The 21,546-nt window shown below is 44.8% G+C and overlaps 1 protein-coding gene and 1 long non-coding RNA gene across 2 annotated transcripts in view; one reads left to right on the top strand and one right to left on the bottom strand.

Moving 5' to 3' along the window:
- NKAIN2 (sodium/potassium transporting ATPase interacting 2) overlaps positions 1-21,546 on the bottom strand; it is a 1,127,517-nt gene that overhangs the window by 16,426 nt on the left and 1,089,545 nt on the right. The window lies entirely within an intron of this gene.
- LOC120638229 lies at positions 19,388-20,181 on the top strand. The gene is made up of 2 exons (XR_005659781.1): positions 19,388-19,485; positions 19,644-20,181. It is a non-coding gene; the product is annotated as an uncharacterized LOC120638229 (long non-coding RNA).

Here is a 21,546-nt window from a genome sequence, read left to right on the forward strand (position 1 = left end):
TTCATGGGAAAAAAAGGCAATGGTTTACCACTGCCTTCTTCTGTGCAGAAAACCTGAGTCTCGGCCTTGACCCTCTCCCGTGCTGCTGCAGCCCAGCACAGGGGAGTTTTGACTTGTAGCAGACTGCCTTCCGCTCGCTAGCCACTGGCCAAGCTAGGAATGGAAGCTTGCGGTACATAGCAAGTATTTAATAAGTACCGCAATTATTATAATTGCTGTCATTATTATTATTATCTCAGGATGATTCCAGCAGGTGCAGGGGCTGAAATAGTCACTTCTCTTTCAAGCAGCAGAAGTCTGCACCAGTCTATATCGTAAACAATCTTGGGGTATCCTGGGAGGAATCCTAAGAAGGCTTCTCTGGGAGGCTGCCTCTACCAGCAGTCCCTAGTTCTTGTTAGCTGACAACTGGATGGGAAAAATTTGGGGGAAAACAGATGTCCTACGGGGCGAGTGAGACAATCCTGATCAGCCACCTCGATCACCTCGCTCCTCACTAGAATGACATTTCGATGGGGCAGAAACTGGAGAGTTCTAATCCTGGCACTGCCACTTGTCTGCAGTATGACCTTAAGCAAGTTCCCCAGGCCTCAGTTACCTCATCTGTAAAATGGGGATGGAGACTGTGAGGCCCACATGAGAAAGGAACTGTGTTCAATCCAATTTGCTTGTATCTACACCAGAGCTTAGTACAGTGCCTGGTACATACTAAGATAAGGCGTTAACAAATACCATGTTGTTGTTTTTAGAGATAGAATGTGGTCTTGTGGAAAGAACATAGGGTCAGGCATCAAAATTCTGTCATCCCCTTACCCCTGAGTAAATGGAAAAATATTTCTCATATCCGTGGCCAATAGAATGGCCCCAAATCATGCCCACGGTGTCTATAAAATCATGGAGGAAATGGTCAGGATGGAATGTTGTTCGCCAAATCCATGAAAGTTTAAGGGGAGAAGGTTCTAACAAGAAAAAAAAGAAGTCTTTATACTCTCTTGGGAGGAGATAATAATGATAACAAATGTATTTAAGTGATTACTATGTGTCAAGCACTATTCTAAGCTCTGGGGTAGATAGAAGCTAATCAGGTTAGAGAAGTGTAGTAACTTCCACAAGGTCAAACAGCAGGCAAGTAGTGGAGCCAGAAGTAGAACCCAGGTCCTTCTGACTATCAGGCCTGTGCTCTAACCACTAGGCCATGTTGCTTCCCCAGATGGATAAACAACGGGATTTGTTGCTGCAAGGAGCTGTGTGCGGCCAAAATAGCAGTGGGTTGAAGAAAGGGTTGAATCCATTATGGACAAGGGACCTACAATGAGTTACTAAAGGGAAAATGAAGATGTAAAGGTGGAAAGTTGCGATGTTAGATGACCCATTCCTAAACATCAATGTGGATGTCAGGAAGGACAACCATCACATTTTCTCCAAGCTTCTTCCTGTCCCTATCAGCGACTGAACATCCATCCGGTTGGACCATTACTCTGGCCTAGGATTGACATTTTTTACGCTTTCGCATTTGACACCTTTGTCTTTGAACATGTCAGCGGGAGCTCATTCGTACCTACAGAGGTAGCGGAGAAGACTGACCTCCAGCCACCAATCTATTTCATAATATATTTCCTCATGGTGATTCACTGGCTTCTCGTCGGGCCCATTGTTGTCTTGGAGCCTGCCCCGAGGACTCCTTATGCCTAGAATACTGCCTCTTCCACACTGCCCATGCCAGGTTTGCCTGTCTGTTACTGTTACCTTTCATCAACCCACTGTTACACAACTCTGTGCTGACTGGGCTTAGGGAAGCAGCCTGCCCTCGTGGAAAGAGCACAGAACTGGAAGTCAGAGGAGCGGGGTTCTAATCTCGGCTCTGCTGTGTATCTGCTGTGAGACCTTGGGCAAGTCACTCTTGGCTTCGAAGCTCTCCCTCACCCGGCCCCCTCCTACCTCACCTCCCTTCTCTCCTTCTGCAGCCCACCCTGAACACTCCACTCATCTGCCGCTCACCTCCTCAATGGGCCTCGTGCCCACTGTCCCGGGGTCCACCCCTGGCCCACGTCCTACCTCTGACCTGGAATGCCCTCCCTCCTCACATCTGTCAAACTAACTCTCTTCCTACTGAGAGCGCACCTCCTCCAGGAGGCCTTCCCAGACTGAGCCCTCCTTTTCCCTCCTCCCTTCTTCCCCTCCTCATTTCCCCTACTCCCTCCTTCTGCTCTACCCCTTCCCCTCCCCACAACACTTGTGTATATTTGAATATATTATTTATTACTCCATTTATTTTATTAATGATATATATATATATATATATATATATATATCTATGATTCTATTTACCTTGATTGTATTGATGCTTGACTACCTGTTTTGTGTTGCTGCCTGTCTCTCCCTTTTAGACTATGAGCCCATTGTTGGGCAGGGATTGTTTCTATTTGTTGCCGAATTGTACATTCCATCGCTTAGTACAATACTCTGCAAAAAGTAAGCGCTCAATAAACACGATTGAAGGAATGAATGAATGAATGAAAGTCACTTCTCTGTGCCTCATCGGCAAAATGGGAATTTGATACCTTTTTTTCCTCTTAGCATGTGAGCCCTATGTATATCCTTGCATCTTGTATCTATATACTGTATATACTATACTATATATATACTATCTATATACTATCTATATACTATATACAACATTATATAATAATGTTGGTATTTGTTAAGCGCTTACTATGTGCAGAGCACTGTTCTAAGCGCTGGGGTAGATACAGGGTAATCAGGTTGTCCCACGTGCGGCTCACAGTCTTAATCCCCATTTTACAGATGAGGTAACTGAAGCCCAGAGAAGTGACGTTACTTGCCCACAGTCACACAGCTGATAAGTGGCAGAGCCGGCATTCGAACCTGTGACCTCTGACTCCTAAGCCCAGGCTCTTTCCACTGAGCCACGCTGCTTCCCCCATATATATATATATATATTTATACACAATATAACTATATTATTATTAATGTTACAGTATGTTACAATATGTTATATTGTACTCTCCCAAGTATTTAGTACAGTTCTCAGCACACAGTAAGTGCTCAATAAACACAATTGATTGGCTGATTGACTACCCCAGTGCTTAGTAAAGTGCGAGACAAATAGTAAATGCTTGAAAAATACTATAAAAAATATTATTCCCTGGAATGCTAAAATGTTTGTTGTGTCCTCCTTGCTTGCACATGGCCTCTATTATTCCACCATGTAGATATTAATTAGGAATCTGAGTTCCACATTTATAAATCTGACTGAAAACATGTTTTGCTAAAACCCAAAATGCACTTTTTTTCAAACGGTATTTGTTAAGCACTTACTGTGTCTCAAACACTGTTCTAAGTGCTGGGGTAGATACAGGTTAATCAGTTAAGACCCAATCCCTGCCCTGCTTGGGGCTCACACTCTAAGTAGGAGGGAGAACTGCAGAACGGAGGCACAGAGAAGTGAAGCGTTTTCACCAAGGTCACACAGCAAGCAATTGGAAGAGTCGGGATTAGAACGGAGGCCTTCTTCCTCCCAAGCCCGTGCTCTTTCCAGTAGGCCATGCTGCTTCCCGCAATGATCACGTGTCCAGCTCTTCATTTTGATAGTGAAGGCAGTCTCAGCATTTGGGACCAGCCTCTATGATGATGTGCGCAGCAGATGGGCTCTTTCTTTGTGAGTCCCAGACATAAAGACACTCATCCAACTGAGAGCCCTCACGTAGGAATCACCACACTGCCGAAGGCAGTCTCTGAACTAACTCTATTGCAAAATGAGACTAGTTGCTTCTCGGTTTATATTGTATGCCCTCCTCAGTAGAAAAATGACATCTCTGAAAGTTTGGAATGGAGTACAGTTACATTTTACAACATTTAAATATACGTTTATCTTTTGTGTCTTTCTTCTGACCCTTTCTCATTATTCTCAGTACTGTTGCATCTAACAGACATTTTTCTTTCATCCCTCTTTCAGTCCATTTTCTCCTAGATTGCTGTGGTGAGGTGATGATTGCATGATGATAATGGGCCCAAGATGATAGTACTTTAAAATCAGTGGGTTATAGTACATCTATGGGCCTCCCGTTAAATGAGAAGCTGAGCGGGAAAGAGATTAGACATATCTCTTATTTAGACATAGGTAGCTTGAACATCTAGGAGAGATTATAGACCCAAAATTCCAAAGATTGAATCTTGGTTAACTTACCTCTTCCCCTCAATGGGATTTATGGAGCACTCTCTGTATGCGAGGGACTATAATAAACCCTTGAGCACTGTTCTAAGCACTTGCCTTCCTCTTCCCCTCTCTTCTTTATTCTCTCTCTCCTTCTCCCTTCTCCTGCTCACAAGACCACACAACAACCCCCAGTTGGATCAGATCCAGTGTCCATGCCAGCCCAGGATTCTGCCTCAGTCAGAGGCATCAAAAACAAACAAACAACAAACTCGGAGGAACCAACTGATGAAGCATGTGAGAAACAGTGTGGTTGAGTGAATAGAAAAGAGGCCTGGGAGTGAGAAGGACTTGGGGCCGATTCCTGGCTCCACAACTTGTCCGCTGGGTGACCTAGAGCAAGTCAGTACACTTCTCTGGACCTAAGTCACCTCAACTGTTCAATGGGGATTAAGATCTTGAGCCGCATGTAGAACCAGGACTATGTCCAATCTGATTGGCTTGGGCTACCCCAGGGCTTGATATAGTGACTGGAACATAGTATGTGCTTCACAGATGCCATCAGACAAAAGAATGAATGGGGGTCAGAGCTTCATTGGTGAAGATTTCAAAAGGACAGGGTAAACTTACAGTAATAATAACTCCAGCATTTCTCAAGTACTACTAAGTGCTGGGGGAGATTCAGCTCATTCAGAGACCCTGTCCCCCCTGGGACTCAGAGAATTAAGGGGAGGGAGAACAGATATTTCATCCCCATTTTACAGATGAGGAAACTGAGGCACAGAGTTCAGCAACTTTTCCCAGGTCCCACAAGAGGCAAGCGACAGAAGCAGGATTAGTCAGTCAGCCAATCAATCAATCGTAAATTATTGAGCACTTACTGTGTGCATAGCACCATACTAAGTGCTTGGGAGAGTACAATTTAACAATATAACAGACACATTCCCTGCCCACAAAGAGCTTACAGTCTAATGGGGGAGACAGACATTAATAAAAACAAATGACAGATGTGTACATAAGTGTTGTGGGGCTGGGAGGTGGGGATGAATAAAGGGAGCAAGTCAGGGCGACGCAGAAGGGAATGGAAGAAAAGAAGAGGGCTTAGTCAGGGAACCCAGATCCTCTGACTCCCAGGTCTGTGTTCCTTCATTCAATCATATTTATTGAGCACTTAGTGTGTGCAGAGCACTATACTAAGCTCTTGGAAAGTACAATTCAGTAATAAAGAAAGACAATCCCTGCCCACACCAGGCTCACAGTCTACAAGGGAGGCCTTCCATTAGGCCATGCTGCTTCTCAACATCTAAATATCAGTCTCCTCTTTGATATTTATCAAGGCAATTCTCATCAGCGTCTTGTTAAGGTAGTATAATTTTATGACTACTTTCAAATCTGCTTTTCTGGTGAAACTAACTGTATATCCTCCAATGCTGTTGATCACGATGAAGATGATTGACTGTTTTATGGAGAGCACTGAATCCTGATTTTGGCCTTCTTCAAGGTGGTTGCACTGTTGTCTTTGGTACCTGTGCTTGTAGGTGTAATTTGAGACCACTGCCATCTGCAAACTACAGTTCTTGGATGATCATCTTAAAGACTGCAAATGGTGTTTTAACTTCCTGGATTTCTACCATAACGGTATTCTAATCCTGCTTTTCAGCTTTCTGAATGCAATAAGAAAGGAATTATTTGGCAACTCTGTTTCCCTCTTTTAGGAATGGGGACTTGTTCCAACTGGTGACTTCAATTTATTCCTGTTGTTCCCCTGGTAGTTATTTTAATGAACATCCTTAGGCATCCAAAAGCAGAATCCATCAGATTGCAGGCCTACTGTTGTGGACAGATTCTTTCTGTTTTCAGAAGTAGCATGACCTAGTGGCTAGAACATGGGCCTGGGAGTCATAAGGACCTGGGTTCTAATCCCAGCTCCACCCCTTGTCTGCTGCTTTGTGACCTTGGGCAGGTCACTTAACTTCTCTGGACCTCAGTTTCTTCTTCCGTGAAATGGGGATTAAGACTGTGAGCCCCATGTGGGACGGGAACTGTATTCAACCCAATTTGCTTGAATCTACCCCAGCTCTTAGTACAGTGCTTGGCACTTAGTAAGCACTTAGCAAATACCATAATTATTATTATTATTATAAAGTTGGGGAAGACTCCAAGAGGGGCCCTGGAATGCTGGCCCTCAGACTTCTCTGGGTCTACCAGCCTGGGGAGCTGGCAGATGGCCCAAATCAGAATGTCAAAATGTGAATCTAGGAGAGAGTAGATACCTTTGTCACATGCCCAGAAGCCTTCAGGCTAAGAGCCAAGATCTGGCTTGTGGAGAATGGTAACAAGCTTCCTTGATAGTTGTTTGTTGGGGGAAGACAGAGATGATGGAAGCATCTTGGAAACTGTGGGCTGTTTATCCGGTGATTAACGCCTCAAGGAAAAGTCTATGCAGACACTGAAGGGGTCCATTTAATTCTGGAGTGAAGATTGGGAAGCAGCGTGGGCCTGGAAGTCAAAAGGATTTGTGTTTTAATCCCGGTTCTGCCACTTGTCTGCTGGGTGACCTTGGGTAAGTCACTTCACTTCTCTGGGCCTCAGTTACCTCATCTGCAAAATGGGGATTAAGACTGTGAGCCCCATGTAGGACAGGGACTGTGTCCAACCTGATTACTTTGTAACTACCCCAGAGCTTAGTACAGTGCCTGGCACATAGTAAGTGCTTAACAAATACACACACACAGAAAAGAAGATTTTGGTAGTTTCGCTGTTAGGTCCTGATTTAGCTTTCCTCTTTGCGGGGCAACTTGGCTGCTTGTTTACATTACACCTGAGCTCCACTGGTATCCTGAAGAGCTGAGATCATTTCTCCAAGATTCCCTTCCCATATATGAACAATGAAGATGGCATTGATTGTCTTTCTATGTGCTTGGTGCACATAGTTAGGTATAATAATGTTGGTATTTGCTAAGCGCTTACTATGTGCCGAGCACTGTTCTAAGCGCTGGTATGTGGTAATCAGGTTGGACACAACTCCTGTCCCCCAAGGAGCTCACTATCTAAGAAGGAGGGAAAACAGGTATTTTATTCCTCATTTTATAGATGAGGAAACTGAAGCGCTGAGAGGTGAAGTGATTTGCCCAAGGTGCCATATCAGGAAAATGGTGGCATTAGATTCCAGGAGCCCTGACTCCCAGGCCCGGCTCTTTTCATTAGGCCATACTGCATTTAGCTTGGCACAGAAATTTTTAGTGTATAGGCAGAGATTTAGTCTAGATCTCTTCTTCAATCCTTGCTTCCCACCACCATGCCACGATACAGACTTAAAGGCACCCAGCTGGTATTTGTTTTGACGGGCAGGTTGGTGATGCATTTCTTATTTCTCTATAAGGAGTGACTTAATCATGGTATCAATCTCACTGGGGATTAAGACTGTGAGCCTCACATGGGACAACCTGATTACCCTGTATCTACCCCAGCGCCTAGAACAGTGCTCTGCACACAGTAAGCGCTTAACAAATACCAACATTATTATTATTATTATTTGGTGAGGGTTAAAAATTCATTTTTCTGTATGCCTTAGTTTCCCAACCTGAAAAGTGGGCCTACGCATAATTACCTCCCTGAAAGAGGTATTGAGAAGAATAATTAGTTTATATCAGCAAAGTGCCATATCTGTTTTAATCCTTATTATTTGAACAAAATTAATAATAGTGGAGACAAGAAATTACCAAGTACTCCGAATTACCTTCTGACTATTCTTTATTCAGAAGTATTTCCTAGGGAGAGCTTCTTTTCCATTCAAATTCAGAAAACCCCAAACTCGGGATTTTGATGTGTGTTGACTGTGACACAATTGCCCCGGGAAATTATGCTTCTGGGCACAGTGACGGAGTGACAGGTAAAAGACCCTCTCCTTGGGAGGCCCAGGTGATCCCCGTCCACGGCTGTTTGCTGTGGCAGGTCTCTAGAAAGCCCCGCCGAAGAGTTTTCGGGAGCCGGATTTGTAGAAAGAAAGGAATCCGTGTAGGCAAAGGAAACAAACGTAAATCTATTATCTCGGCAGGGAAGCGCGTCGAGAGTCCTTACCCACATCTAGCTTGTCAAGAGAAAAGTAGTAACGTTATAAGTGAGCTCCGTCCAGACTTAGGGATTCTCAGAGGGAGCGGGCCAGGAGTCTCTCTGGGCTCCCGGAGGCAGACGCTCGATGGACCGGGCTGCATCTGAAGAGGCCAGACTGTCCTGAAGGGTCCCGGCAGACTCTGGGCTGGTTGCCCCCGTCCCCTCTCTTCCAAGCATGGAGAATGCAGCCCTGTCTTCTGGACATTTCATCCTGGCTCCGCCTGGAAGGTCGCTGCCAGTGTCATGAAGCTGATGGGCTCCTGGCAGCCGAGACGCGCGGCGAATAAAATGTAGCTTATTAGCCAAATCAGCGCAGATGCTTCTGTCGCCAATCTCATTCATCAGACACATCTGCGGAGGTCTGTGGGCCGTGCCGGATTTCTTTCAAAGTTTCTCCCTGACTTTTATCAGACAAGGCCCATCATTGTGCTCGGCCTCATAATCACATACCGCCTCCACCCCTGACACCCCACAGACACACCCACTCGAGATCCTTCCTCTCGGCTTCCCCCATCTCCTGTGCCAATAACTGGAATGTTCCTTTAATAAGAGACACAAGAAGCAGATGCCCTAAAGCGACTCTGTCGCCTTTTGGATTTAATGATTTGAGAGCGAACAAGGGAGGAGATGGCTTCACTCTATAAGTTGGAAATGTTGTTTCCTGTCCTGGACAGACTCGGAGAATAGGCTGGTCGGTCTCTCTGATTCAGACGGGACAGCAGTTGTCTGAGGCCCTGGAATTGGCTCAAGCATCTAGACATCACAGTAGGAGTAAAATTGGGAATGAAAAGATGTTCTTGAGGTTATGGGATGGCTGCTTGGAACTTCTGCGGTATCAATATCAACCATATTGGCTGAACACCTCCAGAGCATAAAGTACCCTACGTCTTTCCTCCTCTCCCCTCCCCTCACCTCTTCTTCTCTCCTCTCCCCCATTTTCTCTGTGACTGGAATTCATGAGCTTATATCATGCTCCTCGCACAGTCAATCCACTGCCTGAACCTGATGATTTATGTTCTAAAATGTTTCAAAGACCTGCCCTTTCCTCATCAGCCTCCAATCAACCAATCACTTGATAAATCAATGGCATTAATTGAGCACTTACTGTGTGCGGAGCTCTGTGTGATAATTGTTTGGGAAAGTACACTCCAGTAAAGTTGGGGGACACGATTCCTGCCCACAAGGAGTTTACAGTCTAGCATGGAAGGCAGGCATTGAAATGAATTACCGATAGGGGAAATACGAACGATGGTATTTGTTAAGTGCTTACTATATGTCAAGCACCGTTCTAATCGCTGAGGTAGATACAAGGCAATAAGGTGGTCCTACATGGGGCTCACAGTCTTTAATCTCCACTTTACAGATGAGGTAACTGAGGCACAGTGAAGTTAAGTGACTTACACAAAGTCACAGAGCTGACAAGTGGCGGAGCCAGGATTAGAACTAATGACCTCTGACTCCCAACCCCGTGCTCTTTCCACTAAGCAGAGTAAAAGGATATATAGTTAAATGTCATGGGGCTGAGGGTGGGATGGATATCAAGTGCTTACGGTGCACAGATCTAAGTGAAAGAGATCAAACGATGATATTTACTGAATGTTTCCTGTGCGCAGAGCACTGTACTAAGTACTTGGAAGAAGAAAATACAACAGAACTGGTATACATGTTCCCTACCCACCAGGAATTTACCGTCTAGAGAGAGATGCGACTTTAGGATGGTTTTGAAGGTGGGGAGAGTGGTGATTTGTCAGCTTTGAAAGGGGAGGGAGTCACAGGCTAGAGGAAGGATGAGGTCAAAAGGTCGGTTAACTCTCTATATGTGACTGATGGATTGAGATAGATGAGATCAAGGTACAGCAAGTAAATTGGCATTAGAGGAGTTAAGTGGATGGGCTGGGTTGTAGTAGGAGATTGGTAAGGCAAGGTAGGAGGGGAGGAGCTGACTGAATACTCTAAAGCCGTTGATAGGGAGTTTAGGTTTGATATGGAGGTGGATGGGCAGTCCCCGGAGGTTTGTGAAGAGTAGGGAGACATGAGCTATTACCCTAGTTTATTAATAATAATAAATTATTATTATTATTGTTGTTATGGTATTTGTTAAGCACTTACTATGTACCATTCACTGTTCTAAACACTGAGGTAGATAGAAAGTGATCAAGTTGTCCCATGTGCGACTCACAGTCTCCATCCCTATTTTCCAGATGAGGTAACTGAGGCACAGAGAATTTAAGTCACTTGCCCAAGGTCACACAGCAGACAAGTGGCGGAGCCGGGATTAGAACCCACTGCCTCTGACTTCCAAACCCGTGCTCTTGCCTCATCATATCACAATTGGACTATCGTATAAGCCTTTCCATTGGTCTCCCGCAGAAGGGAGTGAGAGAAGAGAAAATGAGGGCTTAGTTGGAGAAGTCAGGGAAGACTGTGTCCAATCTAATTCACTTGTATCTACCCCTGCGCTTAGAAGAGTATTAGAGAAGCAGCATGGCTCAGTGGAAAGAACCCGGGATTGGGAGCCCGAGGTCACGGGTTCGGATCCCGGCTCTGCCACTTGTCAGCTCTGTGACTGTGGGCAAGTCACTTCATTTCTCTGGGCCTCAGTTCCCTCATCTGTGAAATCGGGATGAAAACTGTGAGCCTCACGTGGGACAACCTGATCACCTTGTATCCCCCAGCGCTTAGAATAGTGCTTTGCACATAGTAAGCGCTTAACAAATACCAACTTATTATTATTTGACACACTGGTATTTAACAAATACCATTTTTTTAAAAAAAAGTTCTCTTGGAAGAGATGTGCTTTTATTAAGCTTTGAAGGTGGGAAGAGAGACCATCTGTCACATATAAAGGGGATTGGGGGGGGGGGGGGGTTCCAGGCCAGAGGCAAAGTGTGGACAAAGGGTCAACGGAGAGATAGACGAGATGGAGGTACAGTGAGTAGGTTGGCATTAGAGGAGCTAAGCATGCGGGGTGAGTTGCAGAAGGAAATCAGGGAAGTAACGTTGGACGGGGCAAGGCGAGTGAGTGGTTTAAAGCCTGTGGTAAGGAGTTTGTTGTTCTGTTTCATTTCCCAAACACTTAGTACAGTGCACTGCACTCGGTGATTTTAATAAATACCACTACTACATTAATAAAATATAAAGAAATTATTTTAAAACATTACAGATATGTACACGAGTGCTGTGGGGCTGGGACAGGGATGATAAAGGGAGCAAGTCAGGGTGATGTAGAAGGGGGTGGGCTAAGAGGAAAGGAGGGCTCCTCTTGGAGGAGATGTGCCTTCAATAGGGCTTTGAACGGAGGGAGAGTAATGGTGTGTCAGATATGAGGAGGGAGGGAGTTCCAGGCAATTAATGATTACTATTTAATGAGAGAAACAGTCGACAGATATTGAGTAATATAAGAGTGAGAGAAAAGGTGCAAATGGAAGACACAAGTGAACACATTAATACATAATATGTTTTAGTGCTAAGATGGCCTGTTGGAATGTCATGGTAGGGAGAGTCGGGAGATTGAGCGGGAAAAGCTTTGGCAGGTTTCATCTGCAATCTGTAAAAGGGCACTCTACACACTTGGCCCCGGCAATAATTACAGTCACTGCAGGGAAAGGTTGGAGCTGTTAGAAGACTCGATAGAGATTTAGATAAGATTCTAGATAAAGATTCCTTCAAGTGTCCTTTCTTGCCAACACTGGAGACAAAATATGCAATTGGACGGACCATCGTTCTGGCCCAGGATGACACTGCTTTTCTTATTCTGAAGCTAAGGCAAATACATGGTAGGAGACAACAAAGGCAGTGGAGCTACAAACTCAGAGCAAAAGGAGGGTTGCGCAGAAATCTCAATTTCCCAGGTGGAAACTTCAATCATATTTATTCAGTTGTATGAATTGAGCAATTATGGTGTGCAAAGCACTGTACTAAGCACTTGGGAGAGTACAGTACAATAATAAATGGACACATTCCCTGCCTACAATGAGCTTAGAGTCTAGAGGGAGAGGTCAGATGGAAAGGAAAGAGTTTGGTCATAGTCCAGGAGGGAGGTTGGAAATATTAGCTGGGGCAAGGGTCATCCTCAACTTCTACAGCCTCAGCCGCTGCTAGGCATTTGGCTGGGTTCCTGGTCGTGCAGTCTGGGGAGAAAATATGTGGTTCTTGCTCTCAAGTGCCATGTAGTCTACCTGAGACGAGACATACCTATGTCCCAAATAATATACATCCATAGGTACATAATTATGATGTAAAATCTGTCCATCTTAGCCACTTGGGATTGGGCTAGAAGGTGGTCAGTAACAGGTATAAATCAGTAGGATTTTGTGGTCCAATTAAAGTGGCCAGTTTTTGATGTGACCCACTTTTATGGGCTTCACAGTTCATCTTTGTAGAAAACACACACAATCATGTTGAATTGAGTTCAGGACGGGGTAGGTGGGCTGTCTCTTTTTTGATAACTACTGCCTTCCCTCTTGCCTCAGAAGTCACCTGCACTTGACACACTCTGTAGGTGCTGGGCCGGGAGATAATAATAATAATAGTAACTGTGGTATTTGTTAAGTGCTTAATATGTGCCAGACACTGTACTAAGTGCAGGGGTAGATACAAGCAAATTGGGTTGGACACATTCCCTCTCCCATAGGGGGCTCACAGTCTTTATTCCCATTTTACCGATGAGGTAACTGAGACACAGAGAAGTGACTTGCCCAAGGTCACACAGTAAAAAGCGGCAGAGACGGGATGAGAACCCAGGTCCTTCTGATTCCCAGGACCATGCTCTATCCTGTAGGCCACGCTGCTTCTAGATAGATAAACACTGCTGCTTCTAGCTCTCAGACCCCATCCACCGCTATCAAACAAAGCATCCAGTAACTACCGCCCTTCGTCCCGCCAACCAGGGCACCTGCTCCCAACGTGCTCTGAGCGTGTCCGGTCACGGAAATAAAAGCTGCTGCTGCTTGCTCCCTTGAAAAAGTCCAGAGAAATCCTTTTGCCCAGCCTCAACACTAACCTTAAAGTGAAGGGAACTCGTACAGAAATGGTGAATTTTATAAGCCGTTAGGTAAACGAGTCCCAGGTGACGATAGACAAATCAAGGGGCTCAGGGAAGCTTATGGAAGTGGTGGGGGGAACTGCAAAGCAAAATTTGGATCCCATTTTCCTAGGTTTTATCTGGAATTTGGAGAGTGCTGGTATTTTTCCAAAGTGCATATACATAATTTAATCTCATTTTGTCCTCACAACCTCTTTTTTTATGGTATTTGTTAAGTACTTACTACATGCCAGTCACTGTACTAAGCACTGGCATAGATATAAGATAATCGGGTTGCACACAGTCTATGTCCCACATGGGGCTCACAGTCTTAATCCCCATTTTACAGATGAAGAACTGAGGCACAGAAAAGTGAAGTGACTTACCCAAAGTCACACAACAGACAAGTGGCAGAGCTGAGATTAGAACCCAGAACCTCTGACTCCCAGGCCCAAACTCTTTCCATTAGGCCACATGCTTCTCCTTGTGAAGTAGAAGTAAGTTTTCTTATATTCATTTTTCAGATGAGGAAACTGAGACCCCAGGCAAGTAAATGACCCGCCCAAGGTCGGAAAGTGGGGGGGGGGTGGAAGAGCTGGAACTAGAATGTATTTCCTCGACTCCCGGCTTCATCATCCTTCCACCAGGCCAACTGCCTCCATTTTGGCCAGGGAGTTTCTAAACCCCTTAGGCTTCCGGAGGCTAAGGAACAACACTCAAACTAGGCTTGGGAGGTGGCTGAACGGGGTATAGCTTAATCCCCAAAACATCGAATCTTCTTTCAGTAAAAGGGTTTTCTGTCTGGTGGCTAAAGTTGCCAGGCGGCAACATCTGAGTGGTTTCAAAATTCAACAGACTGTGTTCCCCAGCTGAAATTGCCTTCAATTATGTGTGACAATGGCTTTCAGCTGAAATTGGAGGGAGCATTTGTGATACGCCAGCCAGTTAAGTTAGTAGTCATGAATGTGAATTCTCCACTGGAATCCCAGGAGATGGATCCAAACCCCACAGTCTATCTAAATGCATCAGTCTGAATTAAGATGGGCTAACACGGCTCAGGTTACATTCTTAGAGAAATACCAAGATGAAATGTACGCGCCCCTGGTATTCCTTCTGTGTGGGTGCACCGGATAGACATGGGAGTTTGGCGACGGACAGAATCATAATGCGGTCCAGTGTCATCGAAAATGTAGGCACCCCGACTCCAGGGTCCTGGCTTTTACATCCGGCAGATGGGCAAACGGCGACTTTAAAAACTAATACCCTTGGGGGTCACTACACCCATTTCTGCTGCTAATCTGAGAACGCAGAAAAGGAATTTGTTCTTCAGAGCTTGGAAAAGGCTATTGAGATGACAGGGTTATTCGAGGAAAGGTTCCTTTAAAAGGGGTAATGACAGTGTGATAGTCTCTCCCTCCCCCTCCCATCCCCTGCACTTGTTCATTTGGATCTGTTGGCGAGATGAATCCCCAGACTAAGCGGGGGTGATTCAGTGTTTCAGAGTGCTTATTTGAAGAGCTGTTTCACTTAAGAGGATTCAGCCACGTTGTGATGAATGAAAACAAAATGAATGCAAAGCAACTACTTCTGCCGGCTTCGACTATCGGGCCTTGATTCTTTCAAACAAGCATCCATCGAGATGAGCTGCCGAAATGGAAATATCATCCCTCCAAGCAGTGCGCTATTTAGGCGTTTTTGACCCTTCAAGCAAGGCAATACCCAAAGGAGATTTTGACGGGTGTTCCAGGAGAGGGTGAGGAAGGGGGAAAGGGAATGACCATGTAGGAAGCTGGGAGAAATGCCCTTTTCTCCCCCCACCCCCTCTCTCCGTTTCCCTTGATTTTGACGACGCGCGTGAATGTTTCATACCCCGGCTCAGCCTGTGGGAATTCCTTAAACATCAACTTCATTAGTTACGAAGGCAGCAATCCATAACCAATTTTCTTTCTGTGTCAGGATTGTTCATGTATAAAACGGGGCCTTTTGTTGAAAACATTTGCAGTGAGTTCCACAAACAAAGAAAATGCAAATCTTACACTGCCCACCCCCTCACCCAACCCTTCTGACTCACAGCCCTGACCGCCATCTATTATAGACGAAAATGAATTGAAATTCCCACTTTGAGCCTAACCTAATTTTCGAGCGATAATAGGCACAGATTCCCAGAAGCACTCTATGCATCTTGATAGTAACATCCTACTTTCCTTTCCTGGTAAATGTTTTAAATAAGATTTTAGCACCAAAGGAAATTAACCTTTAAATTAATTGTAATTATAAAATGCCATCGCTGATTTTGTCTTCAGCCTAATTACTTACTATTATTTAAACAAACTGTGCCTCCTTGGAGATTTAAGTTTGTTTCTTTTTCACCCCTCACCACACAATGCTCAAGCTTCCCGGTGAATGTTTGGAGAGAGCCTCTAAATGGCATGCAAGATTTGCGCTGTTTTGTTCTTCTGAAGCTTTCTGATTATCAGGAGTTCTATCAGTGGGCACTTGTGGATGTCCTGGGCCCTGCTCCCAGAACTGGCTCTAGGACAAGCCTAATGAGAATCCTCATTTCTGAATCTAAGATGAGGAGGGAAACGATTAAGTTTCGCTGCCCGAGAGTAGAGAAGATCAGAAATGATGGTCCCCCACGGTCCATCCAGCCCAGGTTTCTGTTTCTAACTGTAGCCACCAAACTCTTGGAGGAACCTTATGACAGTTGCTCTCCTGGACCTCTATCTCATCTCCTCCAAGAAGCCTTCCCTGACTAAACCTCCCCTTTCCTCTTCTCCCACTCCCTTCTGCATCACCCTGGCTTGCTCCTTTCATTCAATCCCCCTCCCAGATCCACAACACTTATGTCCATAGCTGTAATTTATTTATTTATATTAATGTCTATTTCTTCCGTCCCCAGAATAAAAGCTCGCTACGGATAGGGAATGTGTCTGTTTATTGTACTGCACTCTCACAAGCGCTTAGTATAGTGCTCCGCATAAAGTAAGTGCTCAATAAATATGTTTGAATGAATGAATGAATGTTTGGAGGGGAATCGGGAGATGTGATTTATATTGCCAAAAGTTTCTGACAAGAGTCCACCCTTTTAAAAGATTGAGTTACCATGGGATTGGAGGAAATGTTCTGCTTCAGAGAGAAATTATAATGTTGGTATTTGTTAAGCGCTTACTATGTGCAGAGCACTGTTCTAAGCCCTGGGGTAGATACAGGGTAATCAGGTTGTCCCACGTGAGGCTCACAGTCTTCATCCCCATTTTACAGATGAGGTAACTGAGGCACAGAGAAGTGAAGTGACTTGCCCACAGTCACACAGCTGACAAGCATTGGAGCCGGCATTCGAACCCATGACCTCTGACTCCCAAGCCCGGGTTTTTTCCACTGAGCCATGCTGCTTCTAAAGGGACCCCTCGAGGGCCAGGGACCATGTTTGGTTTATTAATAATAATAATTATAATATTTCTTAAACGCTTACTATGTGCCAAGCACTGTTCTAAGCACTGGGATAGATACAAGGTAATAGGGTCGTCCCACGGGGGCTGTCAGTCTTAATCCCCATTTTACAGATGAGGTAAGAGGGACCATGTTTGGTTTATTATTAATAATAATAATAATAATAATGATGATATTTGTTAAGCACTTACTATGTGCCAAGCACTGTTCTAAGTGCTGGGGTAGATACAAGGAATTCAGGTTGCCTCACGGGGCTCATAGTTTTAATCCCCATTTTACAGATGAGGTAGCTGAGGCACAGAGAAGTTAAGTGACTTGCCTAAGGTCACACAGCAGGCAAGCGGCCGAGTGGGAATGAGAACCCGAGCCTCTGATTCCCAAGCTCTTTCCACTAACCCATGATGCTTCTTACCTATGGGTTCTTTACTAGGGCTTAATACAGTACTCCACATACAGTAAATGCTTAATAAATACCTTTACTACTTTACTACTACAAAGAAAGGAAGCAAAGGTCACGGCTACATGGCCACTTCTGAAGAAGGTAAAGTATTGTCTGTCAGTCAGTCAGTTGTATTGATTGGGTGCTTACTGTGTGCAGAGCACTGTACTAATGAGCTTACACTCAAGAGGAGGAGACAGACATTACTATAAATAAATGAAAATTATATGAAGTATATTCCTAATAGGGTCCCGCGGGACCTTCATCCTTGTGAAGAATCTTCAAGCTCGTTGTGGGCAGGGATTGTGTTTGTTTATTGTTGTATTGTATTCCCCCAGTCGCCTAGTTCGGCACAGAGTAAGCGTTCAATAAATAGGATTGAAGGAATGAATGAATTCATGATCGTGGAGAGGGAGGGGACGTTCAAAGTGGGTACACAGCTGGAGGCTTCTGTTTTCAAGGCTGGATCATTTCATCATGATTGTGAGATTTGTGAAGCACTTACTAGGCGCCAAGCACTGTACTAAGCCCTGGAAAAGAATCCATGGTGGAAATCAAACATGGATCCTGGCCCTCGGTGTTCCTTGTGATCACATTTTTCTCTGAAACAGAATATTTCCTCCAATCCCATGGCAACTCAATGTTTTAAAAGGGTGGAGCCTTGTCAAAAGCCTTTTTGACAACGTAAATATATTACTATACTAAGCACTGGGGTAGGTACAAGAAAATATGGTCATCCCCAGTCCCTGTCCCACATGGGGATCACAGTCTAAGTGGGAGGGATAGTAGAAATTGATTCTCCATTATATGGATAAGGAAACTGAGAGATAATAATAATAATACTTCTGGTATTGTTAAGCACTTACCATGTGCCAGACACTGTACTAAGCGCTGGGGTGGGTATAAGGAAATCGGGTTGGAAGGAGTCCCCGTCCTTAATGGGGTTCGCAGTCTTATTCTCCATTTTACAGATAACTGAGGCCCAGAGAAGCAACGTGACTTGTCCAATGCCATACAGCAGACAAGTGACAGAGTCAGGATTAGAACCTATTACCTTCTAACTCTACGGCCTGCGCTCTAGCCACCATGCCATGCCCCAGGTTCAACAGAAGGCGAGTGTCAGAGCTGGGACTGGCTCCTAGACTTGTTCTCTTTCCACTAGGCCATGAGCAGCATGGCCTAGTGGATAGAGCACGGGCCTGGGAATCACGAGGTTTCGGGTTGTAATCCCACTTCTGCCACCTGTGTGTTGTGTGACCTTGGGCGAGTCACTTAATTTCACTGGGCCTCAGTTACCTCATCAGTAAAATGGGGATTGAGACTGTAAGCCCCACATGGAACAGGGACTGTGTCCAACCCGATTTGCTTGTATCCACCCCGGTGCTTAGTTCAGTGCCTGGCACATAGTTAGCACTTAACAAATACCATTATTATTATTGTTATATTTTAGGAGCTCTTGGCCATCTTTCTCCCCCCAAAGGAATAATGTAGTCCATCACCATGGTGCCCCAGACCCCTCACCTCTTTGAGGGAGCACAGAGTAGTAGTGGAGCAGGGAGCTTGGCCTCTTTATGTTTAGAAAACTGGACACTTGGCTACTGCCACACTGGGGATAGCAGCGGGAAATGGATTAGTTTTGACATTTAATTCTTCCTTGATGTGTTTCTGCATCATTTAATCGGAGAAGCAGCTTGGCCTAGTGAAAAGAGTACGGTCCTGGGTTCTAATCCCAACTCTGCCACTTGTCTACTGTGTGACTTTGGGCTAGTCACTTCACTTCTCTGTGCCTCACTTACCTCATCGGTAAAGCGGGGATTAAGTCTGTGAGCCCCATGTGGGACGTGGACTGGATCCAACCTGATTAGCTTGTATCTACCCCAGCACTTAGTACAGTGCCTGGCACATAGTAAGTGATTAACAAATACCATAAAAAAGAGGTCATCAAAGGGAGGAGGTTGGATAATAATACCTGTGATAAAGAACTGCCCTGAGCCCGCATCACCAAACACTCTTCCTCCTGCACCAAACAGAAACTGACCATTCCCAGACACTCTTTTATGGGAAACAGAGCACAAGACTTGTGCATTTGTGACCCTGTAGGGTGGAGGCTTGTTTTCGTGCCCAGCATTCCACTGTGACCTGGCCCGAATTCTAAAACATTATTTTATTAATGACCTCCCAGAGTTCTCACAGACTACCAGGATTTTCCCAAGAAGGTGGAATTATCTTTAGAGGAGGGGGTGTCAGCTGAGAGACCTTTTCAAAGATTAAACAACAGGAAAGGTAAAAGAAATCGGGGAAGTATGTAGAGTTGGGCAAGTTTACAACTTTTCCCCTCTGCCATAAAGTACTGAGCTCTGCTGACAGTTGCATGGTTTCTTTTTAATCGCTTCAGCTAATGATGCTAATGAAATAGACTATCAGGTACTTTGTCTTTCCAGGGTATATAGGCATACTGTTGGAGCTGGGAACAGATGCTGACCGCAACGGCCGAGGGGAAAGTGATAGAAGAAGAGCCTCTTGGAGCAGGAGAGCAACATCAGAGTGGAAATCCAAACACATTTCACTGCCTACCCAGAAGAAGGTAAAAAGAAAAGGAGTCAAGGGGATGCAGAAGGTGACGGGAGGTCAGAGTGGAAATCCAAGAGGCAGACGATACAATGGAGAGTTCCTCCAGCCGACCTTAAAGCACTAGAGCAGGCGGGATGCCAAGATAACACTGGCAGAAAAGCCCAGGAAAAATATCATTTTCTCCATGAGACACAGACTCTTTCTTGAAAAAAATAGAGCAACCAACTCCTTTCTGCTCAGAATGAGAATAGAGTCAATTAGCAACTTCAGATGATCTATTTGGTGAGCTTTCCATGGAAGATTCTTTTAGGTTTCCACTAATTCTGAACTTTCTTCTCTGCTGAGTTCTCCTTTCCTTTGGTCCCCACAGGACACAGCTCGAGGTCCAGTCATGTCTCTCTCTACCAATTTTGCTTTTTAATGTGGTATTTGTTCATTCATTGATTCATTCATTCAGTCATATTTATTAGGTGCTTACGCCATAATGCCCAGGCCTAGGTGTCAGGAGGTCATGGGTTCTAATGCTGACTCTGCCACTTGTCTGCTGGGTGACCTTGGGTAAGTCTCTTCACTTTTCTGGCCTCAGTTACCTCATCTAGAATATGGGGATTAAGATTGTGAGCCCCACGTGGGACTGGGACTGTGTCCAACCTGACTTGCTTGTATTCACCCAGGTCTTAGTACAGTGCCTGGCACATAGCAAGCCCTTAACAAATACCATAATTATTATGATTATTACTGTGTGCAAAACACTGAACTAAGCACTTAGGGGAGTACAAAATAACAACTGACACATTCCCTGCCCATGTTAAGCGCTTACCATCTGCCAAACACTGTACTAAGCACTACAGTAGATACAAGCCAATGAGGTTACAAACTCCCACTCCCATCTCCCACTTGGACCTCACAGTCTTAATTTTCATTTTACAGATGAGTTAACTGAGGCATAGAAAAGTGAAGTGACTTGACTAAGGGAACAAAGCAGTCAAGTGGCGGAACCAGGTTTAGACTCCAGGTCCTTCTTCTATCTCCCGGGGTTGTGCTCTATGCACTAGGCCATGCTGCTTCTCATGGTGGGATGGGGGTCCTAAGCCACTCTCCTATTTTTGCCTTTTTGTTGTTTTAAGTCATCCACACAACTAGAGAATTAATGCTCTGTACTTTTCACTTAAAATACTATCATTTAGACCTATGGGTAAGTGCTATAAAGAGACCCAGCAATTTGGAGCAGACGCTCAAAATGTGGAGGGGACAGGCATGTCCCCCATCTTCCTTATCCCTAATTATTTCATAATCAGGCAAACAGATTATATTTATGGAATTTTGCAATATGGCGGCCTTGTCTACTCAACCCATGATAGCCATATTGAAGTGATCTAATCATCATCCTAAACACACAGCACTCAGCAGAAAATGTCACAGGCCCTTCTAAAATAAGAATAAAAACAATTCCATCAGTGAGTCCGATCAGGAACTACCCAGCCCAGGTTGTTTGGAAGAATCACGCGACAGTCGCCCTTTTGAACATCCAGCCTCATGGATAATAATGGACTAACATCCGTAACTCTTCCTTGTAGATTTCTTTAGTGACCCATTAATGAAAGGCTTAGCCAAATCCTCCTTGAACCTGCTGAAATTTTCAGCTGCATAGCTTCCCATAGGAAGACAGTCCACGTTTAACATCTGCAGTGCGGAGATGTATTTCCTTTGTCTTTAACCTTTCATTTGAGACTCATCTTTTGATGGTGAGAAAACCACACAGTTCCCAACCTT

This window comes from Ornithorhynchus anatinus, chromosome 2 (genome assembly GCF_004115215.2).
Source record: "Ornithorhynchus anatinus isolate Pmale09 chromosome 2, mOrnAna1.pri.v4, whole genome shotgun sequence".
Lineage (NCBI taxonomy): Eukaryota > Metazoa > Chordata > Mammalia > Monotremata > Ornithorhynchidae > Ornithorhynchus > Ornithorhynchus anatinus.